Source organism: Ursus americanus, chromosome 4 (assembly GCF_024610735.1).
Source record: "Ursus americanus isolate L20-20 chromosome 4, mUrsAme1.1.p, whole genome shotgun sequence".
Lineage (NCBI taxonomy): Eukaryota > Metazoa > Chordata > Mammalia > Carnivora > Ursidae > Ursus > Ursus americanus.
In genome coordinates, this window is record NC_142130.1 from 86,627,705 (window position 1) to 86,653,382 (window position 25,678).

Genomic DNA, 25,678 nt, shown 5'->3' on the forward strand with positions numbered 1-25,678 from the left:
AAATAAAATCTTAGAAAAAGAAAAAAGAAACCAACTGAGATGTAATTGCATTAAGAATTTTACTGAAAATCAGGGGTACCTGGGTGGCACAGCGGTTAAGCGTCTGCCTTTGGCTCAGGGCGTGATCCCAGCGTTATGGGATCGAGCCCCACATCAGGCTCCTCCGCTATGAGCCTGCTTCTTCCTCTCCCACTCCCCCTGCTTGTGTTCCCTCTCTCTCGCTGGCTGTCTCTGTCTCTGTCGAATAAATAAATAAAATCTTTAAAAAAAAAAAAAAAGAATTTTACTGAAAATCAAAACCACCCAAAAAGAGAGACTTGCCACTGAGGAAGATTTTCCAAAGAACATGCCCCAGACTATAAGTGCTATTTCCAAAGAAGAGGCCCCAAATCCCTGACCAGGGGGTGTCTCTTTCAAATAAGTGCTGGGCAGTGCTGCTTCCCCCTCCCATCACATGACCCCTTTCAAAAGATGTTTCCACATCAGCCTCTTTACCTCACACAGAGCCAATGTCCCCCACCAGGGGGCGTCGAAGAGCACCCACCACCACCAACTCTCTGAGAAGCCTAGACATGGCGCCTGGTAGGCAAGGATCTCCAACACCAAAGGAATAACAAATAAAAGCTCAGATCTGCCTGAAAATGAATCCTCAAGTCAACTGGAGCCAAAGGGGGGAGCAGTAGAGAAAGTGAGGCTCAGGCTCTGAGCCTGGGAAACCATTACCTTCCCCCTCTTTCTCCTGGGGGTGCTTTTCCTCAGACTCATTATTCTTGGCCATATCTGCCATATAATCCACGGGGGCCAGCATGGGGGTGGGTCTACAAAATGAGGAGGTTTCTCAGCCTGTTTTAAGCATAAGCTCCAGGCCAACCTGACACCAGGACAAAAAGGGTCGTGCCCCTGGTCTACTGCAGGGAATCACCGTACGGACTGAGTGAAAAGCACAGTCTGTACTCAGGGGTCTGTCTCCTCCTCTCTCCCCTGACCAACCCCGGGCAGTCATGGGGGGCTAGCCTGTGAAGAGTTGGAGGACCCTCTGTCCTAGTCCTTAGCTTATTATCTCTGTCTCCCACAGAAAGCACCTAACAAGGCAGGAAGGAAGCGAGATGCCACAATCGATGCACAGATTCGGAAGCGCTCTGGCAAGAACTAATTCAGACATCAGCACATCTTGAGAGGTCCCCTGCCTGCCCAGACGTACGCTTCCTACTTCAAAGAAAGACTGTTAATTACACATTATGATACCAATTATATCCAAATGCATTATGAAACAGGATCTTTGCTAAGCAATTTTATTATTTTAATTCTTTTCTTCTATCACTTTTAATAATTACTCTTTGGCTTTTATTATATTAAGATGCAATTAAGAAAGAAAAGTCCTTTATATTTTAAATCTACTGCGTTCTTTCTTTTTTTTTACATAAAGAATTCCATAGCCTTCCACAATAAGGTAGCACACAATATAACAAAAGGAACAACTTAGATAAAACTAGCTGAGTCCCATTTAGGGGAAGAAAATGCAACTCTACTTATTTTGAGAACCCTTGACATTTACCGAAATGATGGAGAATTCTTGATCACATGAAGGCAAAACAAACCACATACCCGTACACTCATATGGAAGAGAAAGTTCTCTACCATCCAAGGAAGAGGGCACAGCAAATCAGGACTCAAATGCTAAACTTTGGGATTACTAAATGTTCAACATTAATATTCAGTACTAATATTAAGATTCAACCACCTGCCCAGTAAAATGACACCGTTATTAAATGTGAACCTACCCACGCTGAATTATACTTCCTTTGCAGCAAAATAATGTCATCTAATCTGTAGAAGAATGAACAAAGAAGAGTAAAATTTTAATAATTTTAAGCCACAATTTGTGAGCCCTAGAACTTCACATGCACTCACACTAAGCCTGAGTGGCATTTCAGTGACTGACAAGGAATATTTTTGTGCAATCCATATGCTGATAGCCTTATTCACCCTTTACTTACTTTCTAGTCCATAGGTCGGTAAACTTTCTTTCTGTGAAGAATCAAATAGTCAATATTTTATGTTTTGTTCAGGTAATTACTCAACTCTGCCCCCAACGTAGCACTAACTCAACCATGGACAATAGTAACAAAGCAGGGTTATTTTGTTCCAATAAAAATTCATTTACTGGGGCACCTGGGTGGCTCAGTCTGTTAAGCAGCTGACTCTTGATTTCGGCTCAGGTCATGATCTCGGGGTCGTGAGATGAAGCCCCACATTGGGCTCTGCTCTCAGTGAGGAGTCTGCTTGAGGATTCTCTCCCTCTCTTTCTCTCTCTCTCTCTCCCTCTGCCCCTCCCCCTGTTTGCACACACGCTCTCTCTCTCTAAAAAATAAATAAATATTTTTTAAAAAGTAAAAGAATGGAGACTTTAAAATTTTATTTACAAAGACCCGTGGACTCATCATCAGGGAAATACAAATCAAAACTACAATGAAATATCATCTCACACCAGTCAGAATGGCGAAAATCAAAAACACAAGAAACAAATACTGGAGAGGATGTGCAAAAAAGGGACTCTCTAATGCTGTTGGTGGGAATGCAGGCTGGTGCAGCCACTCCGGAAAACAGCATGGAGGTTCCTCAAAAAGCTAAAAATAGAGCTACCCTATAATCCAGCAATCGCTCTACTAGGTATTTGCCCAAAAACTACAGAAACACCAATTCAAAGGGATACACACACCCCTATGTTTATAGCAGCATTATTTACAATAGTCCAGACACAGAAGCAGCCCAAGTGTCCATCAACTGAGGAATGGATAAAGAGGAATGATGGAATATTATTCAACCATAAAAAAGAATGAAATCTTGCCACTTGCAACGACATGGATGGAGCTAGAGAGTATTATGCTAAGTGAAATAAGTCAGAGAAAGACAAATACCACATGATTTCACTCCTATGTGGAATTTAAGAAACAAAACAAAGAAGTATAGGGAGAAAGAGAGAGAGAGAAACCAAGAAATAGACTCTTAACTATCGAGACAAACTGATGGTCACCAGAGGGGAGGTGGGGGGGATGGGGGAAATAGGCGATGGTGATAAGGGCTGTACTTACCATGATGAGCACTGACTAATGTACAGAACCGGTGAATCACTATACTGTACACCTAAACTAATGGAACACTGTATGTTAACAACAGTGGAATTAAAATTTAAAACTTAATTTAAAAAACCAAACAAGCAAAACAGGCCCAGGGCTGTAAGTTGCCTCCCCCGGGTCTAGTGCTCAGGGTGCTGGGAAGGAGAAGTGAAACAGCAGACTTCAATGCTCCGGTAAGAAGGTGACAGGAACAAGCAGAGAGAGAGGAGTGACCTGAAACCATCCACCAGGACACTGAGCCCCACAGCATTCTTCCCATTATACCCAGAAGTACTTTTCCAAGACCAAAACCAAGTCTAGACACGCGAGGTAGGAATCGGTCCTCAATAATCTTTGCTCTCAAGATACAAGGGTTTCTCCCTCACAGAAGCAGCTTCTGCTCTGTCATGGGGTTTGTCCTCCTTTCTTTTTTTTTTTTTAAGATTTTATTTATTTATTAGAGAGAGAGAGAGCACAAGCAGGGGGAGCAGCAGAGGGAGAGGGAGAAGTGGGACTCGATCCCAGGATCCTGGGATCATGACCTGAGCCGAAGGTAGACATTTAACGGACTGAGGCATGCAGGAGCCCCCATGACGCTTGTCTTCTGAACTGGACATTCGTTGAAGGTTCAGCACTGACCTCCAACCCCGGCCATTTTTGTGGCTGGCACTAGGCCAGGGCCAGGGACAGGTTGTGGTCACTGAGTTAAAAGAGGTGACTTGTCCACCAGGGAACGAACCCAGCCAGCAATTCACCAACCACTCGAGAATGAAGAACATCGACAGGCAAGCCTTCCCACTGTGGCCTGGAACTCTTCCTGCCTGCTGAATGGCCGGGGAAGGTCCAGGGAGCCTGGAGCGGCCAAGGTCCGCCAATGTCACCTCTCAACCCCCCAATACGTGTGGCTCTTCTCTCTCTGGACACCTCCTCCTCTCTCACACCTCACACCCCATCCATCAGCAAATCCTATCAGCTCTCCCTTCAAAATGTATCCAGAATTTGGCTGCTTTTCACCAATTCCATCACCAGTATACAAGTCAGAGCCACCTGCTAGTTGGTCTTATTAATTCTGCCATTGATCCCACGCACCCCCCCCCCCGCCAAACACTCTTCTCATGTTAAAAAAAATAAGTGAGATCATGTTCATCCATGGTCCCCAAAATCCTTACAGTGGCCTGCAAGGACCTATGTAACCTGGATCCCCATACACACCCGCACTGCCCATCAACTCCCTAATCTACCCCTTAGTCCTCTCCTGCTCGTTCACGCTGTAACAGGTACAACGGTTTTCTTTCATTCCTCAAACACGCCTGATGCGTCTGAACACACCTGAAACTCAGGACCTCTGCACTTTTCTTGCCTCGGCCGGGAACGCTCTCTCCCAAAAAGGCACCTGGCTTCCTCCCTCGCCTCCCTCCTGTCTTTGCTCAAATATGTCCTCAGAGAGATCCTCCCTGATCATTCTATGAAAATCACAGCCCGATCCTCCAACCCCATCTCCAGGATGCTCGACTGCCCTTCCTCACTTGGTTTCTCCCCAAAGCATGAATCACCAGCGGACATGCTGTGCCTTACTTCAGACCTCACACACACTAGAAGGTCAGCTCCATGAGGTCAGGGATGTCGGCCTCAGCGTCTCGAACTGAGACAGGCAGGCAGCAGGGGGTAAAAAAGCATCTCTTGAATAAATTAATCCCTTTCTACTTATCTGCTCTGGAGTATCTCAGATGATTCCTTCTTTTTTCCCCTTCCATTCCTCATTTCTTAGCATCTTCATTTCATATCCTACTTCCATCCTCATTCAATCATGCTTACAGATTCTTGTTTCTTCCTTTTTCACTCCACATCTTCCCTCCCCTTCTTTCTTTTATTACCCACAACTGTTTAGTAAGTAGATTTATACATCTAAAAACAGAGGCTTTTTAAAATTACTGCTTCTACCACATCCTGACTCCAGGGTCAAATACATAAAGAATCCAAGGGTTTGCAATAACATCTTTCTCTAAAAACTCGCTGATCATCTTTGAAGGATAATATGGAATCAATTCATTATTCTGGTAAATAAAAAAATCAAGCCATTATTCTGCCTTTTATGTACAAACAACACCTCGAGGTAATTTTTTTAAAAAATTGAAATAAAGTTCTTGATAAAAATGTGCCAGCTAATAAATGCAGAAGAAATGACAGAAGGAGATTATCACCTTTTTGTAAACACCTTAAATGAAAGATGACATAGGCATCCACTGCGGGCCACCAGTGGCTGCTGGGGCCCCAATAAAGGATGATCCGATTCCCGGCACCTGCCAATATTAACACCTCAGAAAGACACAAAATATGTCACCTGATGAAGTTACATTATCATGCATGAAATACAGTGGCCCCAAAATAGGAACTTGAATCCAATAAAGCCTTTAGTTTATAGGACATTATGGAGACAATAAAACACATTTAATGACAACAGAGGGAGGCCAGCCCCAGAGTCTACATTGTGGACAATGCCACAGGACAAAAGAGCCAGCTTCTTGACCAAAAATATGGCCAGAAAGAACAAAACAGGGACAAGAAACCTACATATTAAAAGAGTCTTAAGAGACACTATCCGGGGGCGCCTGGGTGGCTCAGTCGTTAAGCGTCTGCCTTCAGCTCAGGGGGTGATCCCGGAGTCCTGGGATCGAGCCCCGCATCGGGCTCCTCTGCTGGGAGCCTGCTTCTTCCTCTCCCACTCCCCCCACCTGTGTTCCCTCTCTCGCTGGCTATCTCTATCTCTGTCAAATAAATAAATAAAATCTTTAAAAAAAAAGAGAGAGAGACACTATCCGGCGAATGCCGTGTGTGGACTTTAAGTCTTTTGATTACTCTCAGGGATTTTTAACTAACTGTGAAAATAGATTTTATCAGACAATCAGGGAAATCTGAATGTGAATATTCAGTAATATTAAGAAATGAATTACTATTCTTTTGTACGTGATAACAGTGTGTGGAGGCGTAACTAAAAGAACCCTATCTTTTCAGAGTCATAGGGACATATTTAAAAATAAATCTGAGTTTCTTTTTAAATCCACAAGTTAAAATTCTTCTTCAAGCAAAGGACTTCGGTTGTTTTGATCCTACAGAAGTCACTGCTTTTCAAAGATGCCCACATATGAGGTGGTCCAGGAAGAGACAGTGAAAATCAACACACACCAGGCACAGATCTTGGGCTGTATGATCAACAAATAAATGAACAAACAAATCTATTGACATACCCTTGCTGCACCTAAAAAGTCCTTCAAAGCGTTTAGGAGAGTATAAACTGCTCACCGTGTGGAGGTCAGGCTTCCGATAATGTTAATATCTGGGACGCGGCCATCTGGAAATTAAAAAAAAAAAAAATACTTCTGAGTAACCAACAGCTTTCCCAAAGCCCATGCACTTTACCCCCTGAAAGAAAAACAAGCATGTCATTTATAAAACTGCATCCAAGAAGGCATCATCAAGAACGAACAGCAGGGGGGAAACAGAGCACTCAGAATTGGAAAGCAGACAAGCAGAGCCATCATGGGGTTTCTAACAAAGTCGGAGTGCATACAGACGCAACCCCCAGGGGCATCCCCCTCACACAGCCTCCTACAGCAACAATATCCCCGAGCCCGCAACATGGTTCCACCCGGGCCCAGAATGCTGGTAAAGAAAGCAAGAGGGTCAGTATCGACACCGCTTTAACATTATGTCCATTAAGATGGTTAAAATTTACAAAGCTCTTTTCTTCCTTAAAGGAGGGAGGAAACAGGTTCCAGGGAAAAGCGGAACTGAGATCAAGGAGCAAAAAAGTGAAGGTGAGTTTTGAACTTGAGACCGAGGCAGGGCTTCTTAGCAAGGAGCACTGGCCCACAAGCGGCCGAGCAGGCTCCTCGCAGCGGGCCCACCTGGCTCTCAGTACTGGGTAGGTTGGACTGGAAGTTCTGGAGGATCCCAAATGAACAAACAAAAAAAAGTATTCTAATGTTTGTTAAAAAATGGTAAGGAAGACTTTATTCGGGGCTATTGCAACAGAGGAGAGATGAACTCAACTCGGAATGCAGCAAAGACACCTGGGGATTTATAACGAACACGGAGAGCAAGGGGGTCCCTTCTAAGAGGACACGTCAAGGGCAGGGGGGTTCTTACTAAACCCACAGAAAATAGGATTCGTGCTGAAGGCAGCCCAGCATGACCAGCTATTGCCTCCCAAGGTGATCACAGACCAAGGGCGGGGGAGTCTCTAAACTGACTTAGCAGGAGTCTTGCTACAACTGGGCTGGGCACGCCAAAGACAGGACAGGGACCATGCAAGGTGCAGGTCTAATCAAAAAGAGGGCTCAGAGGACCCTGACCTAAGTTTGCTTAAGGAGAAGGTCATTGTCAGGGATGGTAACCCCGCCTTATAAGAGAGAGGCTGGCACCCAGAGATGGTATCTGAGGTCCCAGGGTGCGAGCGGGCGCCAGGAGCAGAACCCCCACTTCCCAGAGCCACACTGGGTAGTGCTGGTTACACCTGCTGCCTCACCATACTTTACACTGTATAACACTTTTTAATTTCCCAACTGCTTCCACACATATAATTTCTCTGTTTTGCAAAAATCACGAAGTGCCTATTTCTATACATCCGGCTATCATGTAAGAGAAAAGTACCTTTGAACATAACACCATGTGAGTTATATACGTATAATTCCCCGAGATGCTGAGGAAGATGGATTCATCATCATGAGTCGTAATGAAGCCTTTCAAAGTAGCCCTGTAATAACAGGCATACGAATAGAACAGGAAAAAAAGAAAAAGGAAAACCTAAAAGCTGGGATTTAAAAGCATCGAATAAAAACAGGAAGCTTCCAATCATGAACAGGATTACAAAACCTCCAGAGCACAAGCTGAGCAGTTTCCCGTGATGCCCGATCCCCCAAGGAGAGCATTTAAGGATGACAACGCCGCCCCTTCACAGTGTCAAAAGTGCCATCTACTGGATAAAAGGTACTGAAGAATCCGAAGGGTCACACGCTAAATATTGCCTGGTTGTGTCCCCGCTTTTCTCCACTGGAATCTGTGCCCTGGGAGGCTGACCCCCGTGGCCTGCATCAACCAGGCTCCCGTGCCCTCTGGCCCCACGGCAGGTAACGGCAGAAGCCAGGAGAGGAGGAGGAGGGTAAGAAGGAAGGAGCACGCATCTCCCTGCCTCCTCCCTGCAGGGTCACTGGAGGTCCCTCCACCGCAGGTCACAGCTTCGCTCAGGAACCCTCTCCCCTTATCCTTCGTTCTAGGGGCTGGAGAGTGCCATTGACTAAATATGCCCCCCAAATTCATATGTTGAAACCTGACCCCCAATATGATAGCATTAGGAGGTGGGGCTTTGGGGGGTGATTAGGGCAATGAGGGTGGGGCCCCCATGAATGGGATCTGTGCCGTTATAAAAGGGACCCCAGAGGGGTGCCTGGGTGGCTCAGTGGGTTGAGCGTCTGCCTTCAGCTCAGGTCATGATCCCCGGGTCCTGGGATCGAGCCTCATGTCATCATCAAGCCCCCCGAGTCCAGCTCCCTGCTCAGTGGAGAGCCTGCTTCTCCCTCTCTCTCTGCCCCTCACCCCCACTTGTGCCCTCTCTCTCTCATACACACACACACATAAATAAAATCTTTTTTAAAAAAGGAGAGGGGGGAGCCCCAGAGAGCTCCCTCATCCTTTCCACCCCACGAGGACACAGGAAAAGACGGCCATCTTTAAACCCACAAGTGGCCCATCACCGGACACCAAATCTGCAGTGTCTTCACTGAAGTCTGGGACTTCCCAGGCTCCAGAAGAGTGAGAAATAAATTTCTGTCATTTATCAGTATCCCAGTCTGTGGTATTCTGTTATAGCAGCCTGAACAGATGAAGACGGAGGGGCCTCCCCAGGTAGCCCCGGCACCTCGCGCCCCCTCTCTGCTCCCTGACCCTGTGAGACAGACACCTGCATTCAACTCTCTTCTCTCACCTCTCTGAGTGTACCCTATCTTTTCCTGCCAGGCCTCTGACTGACAACAGTGGAAAGAGAAGGGGGGCAGAAAATCAAAATTTTAATGTTCCATACTTGCCTGCAATTGAGTGGTGGGGAGAAAAAAGAAAACCCAGTTTTTAAGCTAGACTTCGTGGTATGAACCGGGAGGGTAGGATATGGCTAAGGAGGCTCTGGGTGTGAGGGTGCCAGTGAAAATCCAGAATTTATATCCAGAATTCTCTATAAAGGCATACATGCATTTTTTCTAAAAAGCAAACTCCAGGAAAGAAAAAGGTCAAAAATTAAGTTGTATTCTCAAAAGTTGACCCCAACATGCGGAGCCAATGCTGTAAGAGAAACAGTGCAGAAACAGCCTCGGTCTGGCCAGGAGAAGAAATGACCAGGCGGACGATGGGTACCTGTGCGGGCTGCACGAGCAAAAACAGGACCTCCTCCCCGCACCAAGGGCCGGACTGGAGGAGGAACCACGCACCCCCACCCGCCACCACCCACTCCTCAAGGCAGCTGGGATGGTGTGTTCCCGCCCATCACTCACAGCTCCCTCCCAACAGCCAAGTGACATTTCTAAAGCTCATCGGCTCAGCAGGTGTTCGGATGCACAAGCAAAAGCAAAAACAGTCACAGGCTGAGAAAAATCTCATCTTTTTGTTCTGTAAAGCTGGGCACACTGAGGCACAGGACAGCAGGAGAGTGTGGGGGTGGCAAAGCAGGAGGGGAAAAGCAGTAGACTGGCAGAGCTGACGCCCCATCCCAGGGGCAGGGGAGAGCCCCCCACGTGGAACCAGCCCTTCCCTTCCCAGACCCCTCCTCTGCTGTGTGAGCCAGGATTCCAGAAGGGTGGCTGGCCCTCCCCGGAGCCACCGTTTCCCCTTCGCAACATTGAGACCACCATTCAGTATGTACCTCATAGGGGTGGGGGGGGTCAATGAGAAAATGTGCATCCAACACTCCAAATGCCTTCCCAGGGATGTTTTATGATTCATATCCGAGCTCTTCTTAATTTTCTTCCCCACTGGGATGGTCGTGGCTACAAATGAACAGAAGCCTACAAAAGACTGAGAAAAATCAACCTCCAATTCCACACCACAGAGGATGCCCCAAAAAACGGACCAGCCACGTGGGTCAGGGCCCCTGAACAGGACCACACAGCCTCTGACCCACACGGAGCCCAGTGACTGCGCCCCTCCCCCGCGCCTCCCCCCTCCCCCCGCTGGACCGGGGCCTTAGCGCAGAGGCAGAGGCGGCTGTGATGAAGGGCCCCGCTCGGGAGCCCAATGGACTCAGCTGACTCCTGGCCTCGTCGTGTACTGACCTGGGCAAGTTAACTACCCTTCTGACTTAGTTTCCTCACGTAGAAATCAGGTAGTAGCTCTCTTTCGATTTAAAAAAAAGTCATGCCAAGTTCTTAAAACAGTGCCTGGCATTCAGTAAGAACTCAATTAATGCTGGCTATGGTATTGCCCTGCACATTTAAGCTGGTTTCCAAGGACCGTCTAATAAGGAGGCATCTGTGCTCCAAAGAGCAGCCAAACACTGCCTCCACCGGCCCACGAGCCAAGCACCATATGTCCGCGACTCGAAGCTGTGTTTTGTATGTTAATGTTCCTAAAATTACAATACACGTGCACATTCAACACTGCAGATTGTCTCCTCTGTAAAATGAGGACTACAGCATCTACCTAATGGGACGGATGGAAAACTCGTGATTAATTGATGCAAAACACTCTGGACAGGGCTTGGCATCAGAAACCGTTCTCGGCGGGTATTATCCTCATCGGGACATTAAGCGATCTGACCTGCTGCGGGCCTTCCCACTCCAACCGACTACGAAGATTCTTCCACGTTCCTCCTTGACACAGGGATCGCTTGATCCCTGGTACCCAAAGATGCTGCGGATTGGGGCTGAGAGGTGAACAGCCAAAGCCCTAGCACACAGCACGGTTGCTGGGTTTTTACCACTCCACTGGCTTCCTCCAACTAGTGACTTGCAGGAATTATTGAAAAGTTGTTAAATTGCATCATATTGGGTCCTGGATTGACATAAGTGTTTTGCCCATAGAATAACTGGCCGGTCATGATGCTGGTTTCTCAGTGGCCTCTAGAGAACAGATGGCCTCCCATCAGTGGAAGAGGACCCCATGGAAGGTGGGCCTTTAGCAGAGGCACCTTTTAAAAGGCAACTCAGGATGGAGAAAAGGTAGCAGGAAGGGCCACCCAGGGCAGCTGAAGATGAAGGAATGAGCCAAGAATCAAGGCAGTGAGCCCATCAATGGCCTCTACTGTCCAAAACCAAGTCCAAAGCAAGTTCCATCAAACCGCGCTACTCTCCTTCGCCTTTCGTCTTAGCTGCTTCCTCCCTGCGCTGGAGGCATGCAGGACGCTGAACAGACCAAGGGTATATCCAGTGGGAGGTGGACCCCAATGAGCCTGGGCGCTGGGTCAGGTGACCTGGCTTCAAATCCCGGTGTCCCCAACGATTAGCCATGTGACCCTGAGGCCATCCCCCAACCACTCTGTGCCTCATCTGTAAGATGAGGGCAGCAGGAGCTAATAGGCGAGTGGGGATCAAATGAATGAGTCCATGTGAAGCTCTCAAAACACTGCTAGACACACAACAAACAGTCACAAACCGTGGCCGCCACCCATGCTGTAGACACCTGCACCCCAGGAGCCCCACCGGGGAAACCCAGGGTCAGTGATACTGGAGCGAGGGGGGTTCTCTGCCAGCTTCCAGCAGCCAGTGAAATGGGAAGACAACTGGAAACAACGCCAGGTGCAGCCGCCCCACATACAAGCTGGTACAGACATCCTGGGACCCTCATCTAAACCTGGGGCCGGAGCTACCACACGGGGACGTTGTTAAGAAAGGGGAACACATCGCGGAGGCATAAAATCAGTGTTGCTTCTTGTCATCCCTCCTTCCCTGGAGGGCAGAGAAGGCAGCAAAAGCAAACCCCGAATTCTTGCCACTCTCAGGGAAGTGTGTCGCTTGCCCCGATCAAAGCCCCCCCACCCCCACCGTGGACCGAGACCCCACAGCCAGCCATGGCTCCCGAGGTCTTCCTGCCCACAAAGCAAGGCAGGGGCCCACCTCCCAGTGGGGGGAAGGTAAACGGGGTCTGTCCTCCAGCACCAAGAAGTCAGCCATTTCCCACCAGAGGCCCAGAGACAGGAGTCAGGAGACAGGAAAACCCAGGAGAAAAGAGCAAAGGCCTCAGTTCTAGAAGAGCTCTCTGCAAAAACCGGGGGTAAGCAAAAATTCTGGAAAGCACCCGACACCTAGTTCAGGAGCTGGAGCCTGAATCATGAGCAAGAAGGACTAGGGAAGGTCGTTTGTGTAGAAACATCTGAGGGATAAAGAGAGTAGATAAATGTCAAAAACAATGCCTAAAACGGCTGCATACTGCTTGCTTACACAGCTTTTTCCTTCTTCAGACAAATGATAAAACATCCCCGCTTCTGAATATAAATCATCTTCAATTAAGACATTTCTGTTGGAAAGCACTTTTGGCAGGACAAATGGAGTATTTGCCACTGTTCTCCGACTTGGAGCTTTCAAGGTTGGCAGGGCGATTTATTTTTGTTGATTAAACAAAATACAAATGGAAAGGGCCTAAAAATTGATTAGCCAATTAAACTCAATGATTCTCAACAAAGAAATGTGCATTATTAGCTTTGCCAGAGTTATAAAAATGCCTCCTAGCTTTACTGCCGTTTTCAGGATTTACACCATCGATATTTGTGCTGACAGAAAGATTAAGTAAGGACTGGATTAGGCAAAATTTGTCTTCTCTTTTGCTGGAACGGAAGGAAGAGAAACGATTAAGGGCTGGGGCCATTTCAGGAAGAACATTTGCACAGCATTCGTAATTCGGGGAAGAGTGGCTCGGGCTGAGTGAGCCGTAGTCAGTCATTTTGTATGTACTTGTTCTTCGGTAAATTACAGATTCACTAATAGGGGCCAAGTTTGTTGAGATGACAACATTCATAAATACCCAAATTCTTCGTTTTCTCTTTTCACTTTCCAAGGAGATGAGCGTCCAAATAGGCAGCCAACCCAATGATGGGTGTCAGATGCTTCTGCAAAATGGATCAATGTACAGAGGGGCACCAACTGCCTCTTTCAGTCCAGAGCAAAGTGTTTCTGGCTTGCAACCATAAGGTCCAGACCACAGTTGCAATAAATTCACATACAATAGCCACACAGCCGGTCCGGCAGAATGCTGAGACTTTCCGGTGGTCAGAGCGTGAATGTTGCAGGCTGCTATGCATTTTTAAACTTGATTGTACATAATTGTTAATCACTGACCCATTCTCCAACCCTCCTGGGCTGGAGCATGTTGCTAGGCAACCAATTTTGCTCTAGATACTTTCTGAAAGCTAGTGAGGCAACAACCAAGTGTCAACTAAGTGAACGCTAACCATGAGAGACAGGTTCAAATAAAAAAAGGATGTCCCGTTTCCTTAAAGCACAGCCGTCCCGTGTCTTTCCTAATGTAAACACTATTTCTGATGTCTAACAACTCAGCAAAGAAGCTCTCTTAGGTTGAACGGGACGAAACTCCCTTGCGGTAGCTCGGTTTGGCAATTCAGACAGTTCAACCTAATAACTTAAAAGACAGAGCGCGAAACAGAGGGATTATTTTCCTCCACTGGCATAATCAACAATTGTGCTTTTGTATCAATAACATAGCATTCACCCAATCCACACGGTTCTGAAAATTATTCTGATAAGAGACAGCAGGCAGAGACAAACTGCATCGTTTTGCAAACACCCAGGTAAGAAGTGCCATTATTTTTCCATTTTAGACTATTTCAAAGTGATCAATTTCTTGTAAATATCCACACCTTCCTGCCTTTTCAAATGCTCTGAGCCACGGGGAGTGGGCCTAAATTTATTTTTCCCAATTTGAGAACAGTAATGGCAAAGGACATTCTAAAGACGAGGAAAGAACTGCCAAGTACAGGAAAGAAGTTCATTTAAGGGGAAAGAGGAGGGAAGGCAGGATCGCTGGTATCACGAACACCATGCTATTCCGGGGAAGCCCGTGAAATCTAACGACTCTCCCCTTCCAAGGCAGCTGAGAGCACCACAGTCAAGGAGTGCTGGAAAAAAAAATAATGACCCTATGTCAGCTCACAGAATGTCTCCAGGAGGTTTTTAGAACCTCTGTTGGAAACCCTGAATAATGACCAGCTTAGGCAGTGCATTCGAGTAGATGATTAACCTCATTAGGAAAGAACTGGTAAAAATTATTAGGTAAAGGGAGAATTCACAGGGAAGCTTAGGTTTAAATTCTGCCCTTATTGAACAGGTTTGAATACCCGTGCAATTACCACTTTCTAGCAACCAAGATTAATTGTACCTAAAATTGTTAGGTTACAATTTATAAACTAGACACTTGTAAACTTTTTATTGGGCAAACGGAAAATTGTGGTAAGAAGGCAACAGAAAGTTTATCGCCCTTGCCCAGATGAGCCTTTTAAAATACAAGCAGGCTGTTTAGTCTGGATTGGCTTTATGTTACATGCTTCTAATTAAACATAAAAATAAATTAAACAATACAGAAACATATGAAGTTAAAAGGTGCAAGTTTTCTCTTCAACTCATTTCTACCTTCCACCACCATCCAGAGGTAACCACCAATCTGTTTGCTTATTACTCTTTTAAAAAAGTGGCGTGCTACGCGCATTTCAGCAACTTGCTCTTCTCACTCAACGTTACAACATAGAAGCTCATTTTAAAGAGTCCTCTGGAGCATTCAATTCACCAGCCGGTCTGTCCGTGATTTCAAAATAAAGCTTCTCAGAGAGGAAGAGTGACCCTTCCTCTCTCAGAGTTAACAACAATTGAAATCAGACCATCAAAAGCAGGGTCAATTATTCATCTCCCGAGAACTCCAGGACACAATGCGAGAAGCCCAAGAAGGAGGAAATACATTTTCGACTCCAGATATGGAGTTGAAAAATGGGGGTCCCAAGAAGCAACTAGCTAAAACCACAAATGGGTGGCTTGAGTTGGGAGCCCCAAAGGAGAGACGTCTATAGCACCAAAAAGAAAAGAGAGAGAGAGAGAGAGGCCAATAAAATCCAGAAACACCAAAGACGGAATAAATGGCAAGAACCAAGTACTAAATTAAATTCTGAAGCTCACTGCTCCAAACTGGGAGAAGAATGCAATTTCAACTGTGACATTCTGAACCCCCTGTGAAGGAAACTGTGGGCCTGCTGGGACCCAGCAACTACAGAGACAACAAAATGACTTCGATGAGCCTTAGGACTATCACAGAAAAGCAGGGCCTGACAGAAATGTGGTGTGTACAACACGGATTCCACATCGTTCCAACTTGGAAATTACCAAGCTATATTTGAGGTTGTGCACTCTTAACTCAAAGGCAGCAGCTGCAGACCTAAATTCTGAAGACCACAGTCCTGATCTCAGTTCTGCAAATAGATTTTTAAGTCACTTCCTTTCTCTCAATATCAGTTTTCTTGCCTATAAAATGAGAAGAGTTGACTAAAGGAACTCTAAAATCTGTAACATGATTTATTTCTAAGATTCTGTTAGTTAAAAACACATTTGTAGATGGATGGATATGATGGATGGACAGATGGACAGATGGATGGGTGGATGATGAATGATGGAAGAATGGAAGAATGGATGAATGGGTGATGGGAGGATGAACGGATGAATGATGGATGGATGGATGAGGGATGGGAAGGATGGACAGATAATGGAAGGACAAATGGACAGATCATGTATGGATGGGTGACGGATAGATGGATGATGGCTGGATGAACGGACAGATGATGGGTGGATGGGAGGCAGTGGCCTACTGAATGGGACCGTACAGGCTGCGACCAACTGTTGTAGTTTTAGAAATTGGGGGCGGGGGGCATTCAACACCATGTTGGTAGCTTGGAATCAGTCATGGAGGGAATCCTTACACCGCAGAAACTGGCAAAGCCTACAAATCAGGTCTTTTTAGTCATCCTGCAGAGGCAGCTTACCAAAACACCACTGAGGAAAGCGAAGGAGGAAAAGAAGGGTAGAAAGACAAAGAGGCAATATGCACACAGTCCTCCAAGTGGGCTGGCCTCCCACATCTCCATGTTGATACTGTTTTCTCTGCCTGACATACCATTATTCAGCTTTGCCTGAAGACCAAGGACTTCTTGCCCCAAACTCAGCTCAAGTCTCACCTCTTTTAGGAAAGCCATCCATGGTGTCTGCCCTCAGTCTGGGTGGGACACCACCGTCCCGCAATATGCTCCCACAGCATGCTGCAACCACGTCCCTCTGCCCCCTCAGGTAACGCCTACAACAGAGCGTGCTCCCTTAAGCCAGCCCCACTGGACCGTCAGCCAATGCAGGACAGCAACTCTACATCTTAGCGCCCGGTGCTTAATGCCTAGCACGAAGCCAGGCACATAATCACCATCCAATAAATATATTTTAAATTAAAGCAACAGTTTTAACTTAAGGCAGAACAAAAGAATTTACTGATACAAGGTTTAGGCTCGAAGAACAGCACTACTCTCTCCTAGACATAAGTGGGTAGCCGGAGATTTTTCGAGGGCTTAAGCTTTTCAAGTCCACTTTCCCTTCGATTGTGGCCTTCCATTAAATCAGTTAACCTACATTTATCACAAAACAGTGCAGTGTGACACTGACCCACTTTGTTTCATTTCTTTGCCACTCAATGAAATCCGCATGTCACTGTGAATTGCATTTTTAAATAAGGAATTAAATATATTTGTCCTGGATTTACCCAAGAGAGCTCTGAGAGCACTGGGATTCATCCTCGGGTTCACTGTCTAATCTGCTAAAGTGGCTTCGAGGAAATGGCTCAAACTTTCTCATCCTGAGCTATCCAATCCATTAAGTGAAGACAGGGGCTGGAAATAACCCAGCCAAGAAGCCCCTGCCCTGCCCTGCCCTGCCCTGGCCCGGAGCAAAGGTAGGCTCCCCGGCCCTGACCCCAACAATGCCCACCTTACTGGAAATGGAGCCGCACACACGGTCGCCTTTGGGAGAAAGGGAAGCGTCTGGGTTGGCCCAGGCCGCCCCACCAAGTACCACACACGCGGGGGGGCGCACACAACGGAAGCGTGTTGTCTCACAGCTCTGGGGACTGGAGGCCCAGGAGCAAGGAGTCAGCAGGGTTGGCTTCTGGGAAGACCTGTCTTCCCCGGCTCGTCGTCAGGGGGCTCCTCGCATGTCCTCACGCAGCCCTGCCTCTGTGCACATGCTTACAGACAGAGGAACTCTGGTGTCTCTTTTTTTTTTTTTTTTTTTTTAAGATTCTATTTGTTTATTTAAGAGAGAGAGAGAGAGAGCATGAGCAGGGGGAGCAGCAGAGGGAGAGGGAAAAGCAGGCTCCCCACTGAGCAGGGATCCCGTGGCGGGGCTCAATCCCGGGACCCTGGGATCATGACCTGAGCCGAAGCCAGATGCTTAACTGACTGAGCCACCCAGGTGCCCCCTTCCTCTTCTTCTAAGGACACTATCCCAATTGAATTAGGCCCCCACACTTTTGACCTCATTTTACCATAATTACCTCCTTAAAGGTCCTATCTCCAAATAGCGTTACATGGGGAGTTAGGGCTTCAACATATGATTGGGGGGGAGGGGGAGGGGGAGGGGGGAGGAATAGGGAGACACAGTTCAGTCCATAAGAGAAGAAAACTACTGAACTACTGAGAACCTACTGGGTACTAATACCTCACAAGGGATAGAATCTCTCTCCCCTCTCCTGGAAGGAAAGAGCTAGACCTCTGTTCTGTTGGGCTGTGTTCCCCGCAAATTCATATGTCAAAGTCCTAGCCCCTAATACCTCATCTGATTTGGATGTGATTTGGAAATAGGGTCACTGTAGATGTTATCAGTTAAGATAAGGCCAATGGCGAATAGAGTCCTTATATAAAAGGAGAAGTTTAAAAGCAGATGGGCACACTGGGAGAACACCCACATGGAGAAAAAGGCAGCGATCAGGATGACAGTTCCACAAGCCAGGGAACACCAGTGAGTACCGAAGACTTCCAGCAAACTGCCAAAAGCCAGAAAAAGGGCACGGAACGGACGGTCCCTCACAGCCTTCACAAGAAACCTTGATCTTGGACTTCCAGCCTCCAGAACTGAGAGACAATAAATTTCCAGTGTGTAAGCCACACACACACACACACACACACACACACACACACACACACCGTGTGTGGTACTTTGTTATGGCGGCCCCGGGGAAACTGAGACAAGCACTCTTTCCACATTCCCTCAGTCATTCCTCCCAAGGAAGAAGCGGACTTTCCTGGTTGGTGGACTGCCTTCTGAACTCTCTCTTCCGGAGCCGATCATCGTCAGGACTCACCTTTCCTTCTCCGCCCTGTTCCCAGCGCTGGTCGGCCCTTCAAGTCGGGAAGAGGGTGAACGAGCCCATCGGCTCCTCACCTCTCAGCCTGCTCTCCAACCGGCTTTATCTGTAGTAATGCTGATGTTCTCATCGCCCAGCTGTCCGGATTCTCTGTTCTACTTGTCACTTGGCTCTAAACTCTGGGAAGAGAAGGGGTGATTACTTATCACCCCCCAAAACTCAACAGTGCCTTCCGTATCGCTCTGTCACTGTGATCTCACGCCACTGCCACCTCACTCCGGGTACCAAGGAGGGAGGCAGCCAAGGCTCGTGAGGGTTTTGCCCCATGGCTATTTTCCCAGGACTCCTGGGACAGGGCAGCCTGGAGTCCAAGCCGGGTTCTCTCACGGCAAATCCTACACTCTTTCAATAAAAATCTCTGTTCTGACTTATAGCAGGTCAAATATACAAGAAGAAAAACAGGGGAAAAGGGGGGTGGGGGGGGCAAGTCTTTGGTAAAGACCTGCAGGGGGAAAGAAGGAAAATCCAGTGAGCTACCAATGAAAACTACTAAAGGTGAGTAGGTCTGGGCTTGGCAAGCCCAATAGGACTCAGCCACCTGTTCAACTACCAGGAGGCACAGCTTCTCTGTGCTGGGGCAACTCCGACTACAAAAGGCTCATTGGTGAGGCCGGTTCAAGTACAGTCCTACAGAAGGACCAGCCCAGAACTCAAGGAGACAGACACTGTCTGTCGGCCTGTAGACACCAAGGAACTGCCACTACTTTAAAAAAAAAAAACAAAAAATGGTGGGAACTCTCCACTTCCCCCAAGAGATCCATATTTCTTCTTCCTCTCTTCTTTCTTCTACCTGCCCATGGTCTAGACGTGCTGGTGGCAGTCCGCATCATTGAACTTCAGGGTTAAAGAGGAGGGGGTACTCTGAAATGAATGGCTTCTTAAGAAACCATCCTATGTCCAAACTATAGAACAAACGAACACCAGGACTGTCGACTCAACAAGCTCTAGACCACTGAAAGCTTCTAGATCCACACAAACTTCTACCTGTAAGTTTAAATGCAACCAACAGCACAGGCCCAGGCAGGGAAGACGGGTTCCAATGGAATTCACACTGTCTGGGTGACTGGAAGCTAAAGGGACAACAGGGTCACATGGCTACAAAAGAAGAAAGAGAAAAATGCAGGCTATGAAAGCTAAGAATGCGGGATGCCCGGGTGGCTCAGTCGGTTAAGCAACTGCCTTCAGCTCAGGTCATGATCCCAGGGTCTTGGGATCGAGTCCTGCACCAGGCTCCTTGCTCAGGGGGGAGTCTGCTTCCTCTGCCTGCTGCTCCCCCTACTTGTGCACTCGCTCTCTCTCTTCTGACAAATAAATAAAATAAAATCTTTTAAAAAAAGAAAAAACCTAAGGATTCATCTAGCGAGGGGCGCCTAGCTAGCTCAGTGGCAGGGCATGCAAATCTTGACCTCGGGGTTGCAAGTCTGAGACCCATGTTGGGTGGAGCAATTACTTAAAAATAAAATCTTTTTAAAAATGCATCTAGAGAATGGAAGGTTAATGGTCGAAACACAGCTGGAGTAATGGGATTAGTTACAGGAAATGAAAGCCATTTCAAGGGGGTCTTTGACAATCTGGAGAGCAACCCCAAAACGAAAGCAGCAAGAATCCTGTGTGGTCTAAAAACAAAGCCCAAGGACTGAGACCTTGAGGAAATAGCAAAATTTCACCTGAGAGAAAGGTATAGGGAAGACGCAGCAATGATCTTCAGATTCTTGACGGCTACGAGGCCGTCGGTGAGCTCACTAGAAGAAGGATTTCAGCTCAGGGCCAGCGAAAATTAGAGATGCCCCCAAAGATGGGAAAGGGGCTGCTTTGTGAGAGAATCTGGTTGTCCAGTGGTATTCAGGGGTACAGATAGAGGCCGACAGGTCAGAGATGTTTTAAAACGGATTCCTGGGGGGAAAAAAGAGGAAGGGGAGGAATTCCTACATTTAAGAAGAAAGTGAGTTTGGATGACCACCATATCCCTCCTCAGCTCAATAATAAAACACAACCCAGAGCCCAAGGGGGGGACCTGTTGTTAATCACGTATCTTGACTGTGAAATTCTGCTCTGCACATACCCCTCAAGAGCCAGCCTTTCCGTCACCTGGGACTGGCATAAGGAAACCAAGAAAGTGTTATTATGGGCTTATTCTTTATTCCCTAGGCTGAGTGACTATGTTTTGTTTGTGTGTGTGATGGCTTTTGCCAGGAGGCGGGTGGGGAGAGTGCAGGGTGGGAGCCGCAGGCGGGACAGAAGGCTGACGGGAGGCACAGGCTGGCATTTAGGGACACGCCCACTTGCCAGCCCCTGTGCATCTGGCGTAGTGAATTTTAGGCCTGCCAGTCCTTAACTAGACCAGAAGCATCCACAGTCAAGGCCACCCTGGTGCTGAAAACACCGTGGGAGACCGTGGCCGTGACCCAGAGCAAGGTAAGAACTGCACTCACCATTAACTTATAATACAAATGGGTACCGTTTGCCCATCGTACTGTGCCAGGCACTGTGCGTATATGATCTAGAAATATCATCGTCAGCCTGGGAAAGAAGGTGTTACACCAATTTCACGATAAGGGTACAGAAGCTCAGAGACCACATGACCCACCCGAGGCCACACAGTTGAGGAAAGAGAAGATGAGCCCAGGGCTGCCTCGAAAAGCCGCGGGCCTCGCATTACACTATTGTCCGCTGCCTTTCAGGGCTCCTGCGTTTATAAAGAAGAGGCATTTTGCACACGTAAGTGAACACAACTAGGCCAACACCGCTGGGTCCCGAAGCAAATGGTACGGCAGACCCCACCACCCGGGGGTAAACACCATCCCCCCCTTCGTTTTATGGCGTCGGAGCTCTCGAAAAGACTCGCACTCAGCTCCACCACACACGCCAACCCAAGAGTCAGTGTGTAAATGGCAGAGTGGGTCTGGTGCCAAGAAGCTGCAGCCAGTTTATTTTCATCTCGATGTTAAGACAAGCCAGCACCAGGTTGAGGCTGAGAAATGCTCCTTCTAATTAAAACTTTTTTATTTTCAAACAGATGTCACAGTTTGAGCATGGTGAGACTCACTCCTTGTTTTGTGGGGGTCTCAGCGGAGAAGCAGCTGCTCTGTGCCAGCCTCCCCCATTCACGCTGGGATCCCAAAGGGCACTGATGCACTGCTCTACCCACGGCGGCGGCAGCACGGGTCCCGCGAGCACTCGAGAACGGCGAAGCCAGCGGCGAGGGGAGACTACGGCAGAGCCGGCTGATACCGTGAGAGTCGGACAAATCCGCACAGAGGCCCACACACCATGTTCCTCGTCCCAGCAGGTGGGAAAGCAGAGTCCAGCACGAGACCTGCAGACCCTTGGAAAGCCTTGGAAAAAGGGAATGAACAAAGCCATTCCCGATGGCTGAGCACTGCTGAACAAGGAGTCAGAAAACCCACCAAGCACACTGTCCCCTCCCGCCCGTTGATCTTCTTCTCCCCTCCGTGGCCTCCAGCAGAAGGCTGCGAGCATGGGGGCTGCGTCTGCTTTGTTCCCTGCTCCATCGGAGGGCACAAACCCAACAGGTACGAGCTCCACACATCAAGACTTCCATACCCGCTTGTCAAGTTCACGGGGGCTGGCAACCGTGGGTGGCCTCCAACCCCAGCTGCCTCCGGAGCAAGGACCTTACTTGGTCATTGGCTCCTCTCCACCAGTGTGAAAATCAGGGAGAGGAACAGAAAGGATCTGGACGTCTGCAGGAGCGGAACACTGTGGGTCTCAAATCCTTCATCCACCACTTTCTACCTGGGTAGACCTGCTCGAGGCCCAGCTATTCAGGCAACCCCTGAAGGCCACAATGCTATGTGTCCTGAAATTTCAGATTCCCAGGAAGGGGAGTCTATATACCATCAAGGATCGTGACCCCAGCCATGTAATCTTCATGTTCCAAGCCCCCCACCCCTGCCAGTGATGGCCAGGTGATGAACTCGCCAGAGATACTCCCTTCTTTTGCCATTCGTGGCCCAGGAACGGAGCCTACAGGTAAAACTGCTTCTATAAGACAGAGAAAAGACTGCAAGTGGTGAGGAAGGCCCAAAGGCCACCCTGGGGATAAAAACCCCCCAGAGGAACAGAGAGCCAAGAGCAAGTCTCGGCTCCAAGCTGCCTTCCCACTCCTCAGTCTGCAGCCGGCCGCATTCCAGCTGGTCCCAGGAGAGCAGCCCCGGGTGGCTCTCGGGTGCGGGCCAGCCTCATCTCTTACGGTAGAGGCCGCACCATGAATCAGATATCAGGAGGCTGCTGGATGAACATCTTATGATTCATGGAGATTTGCTAGGAGCCTATAAAATCCTGATGGTAATCCGGGGCAAAGCAGCTTAATGTTTGAGAAATGTTTAATACTTCCGTTGCCTGAGCATGTGGAGATATGGGAGACAGGGAGAAGCCAAAGGCTAACTCTAGAATTATGAGTCAAAATGGACACCCCGAACCTCAAACCTCGAGTGGCCATCTTCCCTCTGGGGGACTCTACTAGCCGTGACGGCATCAGGACCCTCCATACCGCTCCCACACCCCTAAGGACAGCCTGCGTTCTGCAGACAGCACACTCCTGAAGGGACGGGCCTTGCATGTCTTGTGTCCCAAGGATGCAGTGCACAGCCGACAATTTGGACACCAGTTACTGAGTGCTAACCATGGGTCAGAAAATGGTCGAGGCACACTCAGTCCTCAGAACACTCCTGAGGCAGGGGCTACCATAGCCTCATTTTGCAGCTGAGGACGTAGAGCCAGAGAGGATGCGTGCCCCGTGCGAGGTCGCACAGCTGGTGAGGGCAGGTCACAGCCCTCTCCAGAGCCTGTCCTCTGAGCTCGGCCTGCCACCTAACCATACAGAGGTTCGAGAAGCTCTAACTGGATGATTCCCAGGACGGCGTCAGTCAACATCCTCTAGGAGTCTGTGGGTTCAGGAATAAGCTCTCCATCCATGAGTAGAAATCGACGGCACATCCCATCCCTCTACGACCTGAGTCATGATTCAAAAATGCTTCTCGTCCACCGTAAAACCTAAAACCCGAAGTGTGTGCACAGAGGCATCATTCTGTACTGTTGAGCTGCGTGCCTTCGAGGGGCCGGGGGGCCATCCAGACTGGACCCCCAACCATTTTCCACTTTGGATCATCCTGGGAAAGAATGAAAACGCTTGCCCTCTGACAGCTGGCAGGTGGCCTCGGAACACTCCCCGCTGCCCCTGGGAGGTCTGCTGTGCCACCATGGTTCTGCCACTAAGTCCTCTGGGGGGAAGCACAGGCGGGAGAAAGGGCCATCCAGCTGGGCCGAGCCATCTTTCCAGGTCAGGACAGCTCGGGCAGCCTGCAGAAGCGAGATTTATGAAGCACGTGGTTTACATGTGACAAACGTCCCGTGTCCTGAGGTGCCGCCCTGGGCCCAGCTGTGCACTGGAACCGAGCAGGGTTCCATGTGACTGCTCCTTGTCCCCAAGCTCAGCAGCCCGGCCAGGTGGAGGGAGGGCTCCTGCTGCCGCGCTGGCCTCTGAGAAGAAAACGGGCTGAGCTGCCCTTCCTCATGGGGCATCCAAGGACCATAAGAACCCAGGCGTCTTCATTTGGGGGAGTTTGGGGGTAGAAGCATTTTGTGGGAAGCTGCCTTGCCCTCTGCTTGGGACAAAAGGGGAGTGATGTCACCGCTCAGGACATCCTACGGTGTGGTCCACTCCCCTGATAACTCACTGGGACCACAGGTGTCTCCCCCTGGAGTCAAGCAAGGACAGGCAGTGGTCCTGGCTGAGATGGGGTGACACTACCATGGGGAGATCTTCCCTTGGATTCCTCCTACCTAGGACAGCTGGATCCTGCAGCTTCTATCTTGAGACAAAATGCCTGATATTGAGAGTCTGGGAATGTGGGCAGTCAGAGCCCAGGCTTGACCTTCAAGTGGGCTCATCCTGGCTGCCTATCAGTTTTGTTCAGGGAGGCCATGGGCAGCCCCGGGTGATAAATCCTGACTAGTCTAGCCCAGTGGGTCTCAAGCAAAGGCAATGTCGACAATGTCTGGAGTTGGGGGAAGGGTTACCTGCCATCTAAGGGGCAGAGCCCTACAATGCATAGGACAGCCCCTCACGCGACAAAGCCTGAAGCCCAAAAGGTCAGTAGTGCTAAGGCTGAGAAGCCCTGTCCTAAGCTACCTGGGACATCCTGCTTTCCTCTTCCTGAAAACTAGGGTTTTCAGCCCTACTTTACAGCTGGGTGAGGGGTCACGGGGGAGAGGTCAGTGGGATAGAGTTTGGTCACTGAGATATAAGGGAACACCTGCCAAGAGACATCAATCCTGGACACTGGAATTAGCAACCCACTGGGATCTTTTACAACCAGTCCTCAAACAGCCATTACCCCCTTTCACAGATTAGGAAAACTGAGGCACAGAAATATCACACACTGCTTAGAAGAGGAGCTGGGGTTTGAATTGATCAGTCTCATCCCACACCGTATATTAACTGGGAGAAAAAAATACAGTGTTATACCTATATCACGTGTGGTCCTCACCATGTGCCGACAGAAGAAAGAAAGAGGGAAAGGAAGAAAGAAAGGGAGGGGCGCCTGGGTGGCACAGTCGTTAAGCGTCTGCCTTCGGCTCAGGGCGTGATCCCGGGGTCCTGGGATCGAGCCCCACATCAGGCTCCTCCGCTGGGAGCCTGCTTCTTCCTCTCCCACTCCCCCTGCTTGTGTTCCCTCTCTCGCTGGCTGTCTCTCTCTGTCAAATAAATCAATAAAATATTTAAAAAAAAAAAAGAGGAAGAGAGAAAGGGAGGGAGGGCAGAGATATGCATGATAAGGACAGTAAAAAGATGGACAGAAATGTGAACAGCCACAATCTGCAAGGGGTGGGATTTGGGCATCTTCTGTTTTCTTCTCTGTGCCTTTCCATATTTCACCATTCTCTCCAACAAAAATGACATTTATAGGCAGAAAAGAAATAGTAAGCAAAACAGAAATACCTGCCACGTGTACATTTCAAGACTATCCTCGGCACCAGGCATCTGTAACTGTGCTAGGGGGCGCCTAGGTGGCTCAGTCGGTTAAGCGTCTGCCATCGGCTCAGGTCATGATCCTGGGGTCCCGGGATTGAGCCCCACATGGGGCTCCCTGCTCAGTGGGGAG

General features: G+C 48.6%; 1 protein-coding gene across 1 annotated transcript in view; it reads right to left on the reverse strand.

The window, feature by feature from the left end:
* TIAM1 (TIAM Rac1 associated GEF 1) overlaps nucleotides 1-25,678 on the reverse strand; it is a 369,342-nt gene that overhangs the window by 287,312 nt on the left and 56,352 nt on the right. Inside the window, exon 2 of the mRNA XM_087861760.1 lies at nucleotides 6,417-6,465. The gene's annotated coding sequence lies outside the window, so the exon portion shown is untranslated. The remainder of the gene's footprint in view (nucleotides 1-6,416; nucleotides 6,466-25,678) is intronic.